Genomic DNA, 2,500 nt, shown 5'->3' with positions numbered 1-2,500 from the left:
AATCCAATTTTGCGTTAAAGTAACACAACAACATTGACAACAACACGAACTTCAGATTTTGCGAAAACAAACAAATGAGAACGTTGCGTGACCGAGTGACGACTCTAGTGAAACTGTGACACTGTTTTGTTTCGTTTGATTTTTAAAGTGTGGAGCTTACCTAGTCTTCACAGTCTCTGGGAGTCAGCGTATTTTCCCACACAAACTCCAATTTCAGTAGGAAATTCTCTTTATTTCTAAAAACAAACTACGATTTTCGCAAACAAGTCCAGTTTGTGAAGAAAAAACTACGATTTTCACAAAAGCAAACTCCGATGTTCGCGAAAACCAACTTCGATTTTAAGAACACAAAAAGAAAATAAACTGAGATGTCCCTTAATTAATCTAAGAACTTTCGTTTTTGACTAATTTCCACCATAAATGAAGAACAGGTCCCGATCATTCGAAAAATGACAACAAAAATTGAAACTAACAAAAGACAAAATGAAAAAAAAAAACACACCCGACCCCGGCTTCGCATTTTGGCTACTACCAAATTTGCAGGAAACATAAAAACTATTTTCCACCTATTCGATTCTTCGACCGTGCGGTAAAACTGAGAAAAACATATGGACTAAAGTGTCATGTACGCCCTGTTGTGTATCGTTTTTGCATGGAAAACCGCTTGTCAAAAGTACTTTTTTTCAAATCCTTTCCCCAAAAAAACACACTGAAGTGGTGAATCTAAAAAATCCGGATTTGGATTTGATCCGAAGTTTTCTTCTGGAATGTGGATACTTTTGCATTTCTCCAAAAAAAGGCAAAATCCGTTTTTGGATTCAAGAATCCCTTTCCGGATTTTCCCAAAAAATCGCACCCTTAAAAAAGAAAAATAGCCACGCATTGCGTACGTGTGGTAGTGCAGTAACACAGCGCCTTTCTTCCATATCTGTCGACTGAGCTGCGTTTTGTTTTCCAGGATATTTAAGTTGTCTTAGCGTAATATTTAGCTCCAATAGATGTATGTTATTTGCCAACTGGGAGGTCCGTCTAGCGAAAAACTGTGACCTAGGTCTTGAAAGTTCCACCCCCCTCAATCAAAAAGAATTTTTTTTAATTATTTATTTACAGAGTTTACGATACTTATGACTGATATCTAAACAACAAAATTAACTTACTTACAGTAATTTCCCCACTTTAATATAATAACATAACAAACACTACAAAACGGGGGAGGGTTTTACAGTTATATAACTAATGAAGTCTTGAAAAATAAAAAAGAATTTCGAAGTAATATGGAATCTTTGCTGATACACTGATAACGAAGGGGAAAAAAACAAAAAAAAAGGGGGGGGAGGGTGAGTTGTCAGAAGGGGAATAACACTTGCGAAAGATATAGATGTTAGTGATCTTTTCTAAGAGACAGAGGGTCGGCAACTTTTTTATAATGCTCTAGAAAGGATGAAAAGCTTGTGATAGTTTGTTTACTTCGACTGCGCCAGATATGAAATCTCTCAAGTAATAAGATTAAGTTGGTTTGGTTTTGGTCTTTGAAGGTGTTCGGCCTCAGGCCAAAAGCAGACGAAGCGTCTAGGGTGAAGTCTGTAGTGACATAGTTGAGTTGTTTTAGCAAAGGACAGGAGCCCATCACCCGGAGCCTCCATCTAGACTATATCCTTGAGTCAAACTTTGCCCGTATCTTTTTATTTTTAGAATATTTTGTGAGAGGAAAGCGATTACTGGTGCGTGACTGCTTGTGACGTAATACAAAAACTTTGTTCTGATTGGACGGCATAATGCATTCGCGGGAATTCGAACGTCTAAAATTAAAAAGATACGGGTAAAGGTTGTCTCCAAAGGTTTATATTGGAGATTGAGGCTCCGGGTGATGGCTCCTGCAAAGAACCAATGTTCCTCCAAAAACATTCGGTTAATTTGCAGAACCAGAATATATGCGTTAAATCCTCAGGTTCGGTATGACGAAAGGTAAAGGTTGCGTCTTCGCTAAAACCCATTCTAACTAAGGATATATTTGTAGTTAAGGATTGATGGGGGAATCGAGACTGGAATTCAATAGGCCAGTTTCATATTCTAACGGTTGGACTGGATCTAGCATGAAATGAAGGCTAATGCGGGCAAATTAATTGCCCGCATTAGCCTCCATTTCATGCTAGATCCAGGCCAGCCGTGAGAATTCGAAAATGGTCTATTAACTTTGTGCTTTTTGTTCATTTTGCCGCAAGTGTGTACTATGCATCAACCCAAATAAGCTCCTGAGTTTCTTGGAAAGTGCCTATCCATTTCTTCTGGCTTTGAATTTTATCGGGGAACATTTTCCGTTTTAGTTTTGATAAGCTAATTTGTTAGCCATTTTAGATGATCGGAAGGCACTTGAAAAGGTGGCTTGTTCTTTGTAATTGTTTGTAGAGATGGTGAGTTCTGCTCCATGCCTTTGGAATGATCTGCCTTACAACCGTGACATTAAAAACTCAAAAGATATAAATAATTTGAAGAAGAAGTT

The sequence above is a fragment of the Montipora capricornis genome, chromosome 11 (assembly GCF_036669925.1).
Source record: "Montipora capricornis isolate CH-2021 chromosome 11, ASM3666992v2, whole genome shotgun sequence".
Taxonomy (NCBI): Eukaryota; Metazoa; Cnidaria; class Anthozoa; order Scleractinia; family Acroporidae; genus Montipora; species Montipora capricornis.
The sequence above is the reverse complement of the archived record's forward strand: the minus strand, read 5'-3'. Positions refer to the sequence as shown.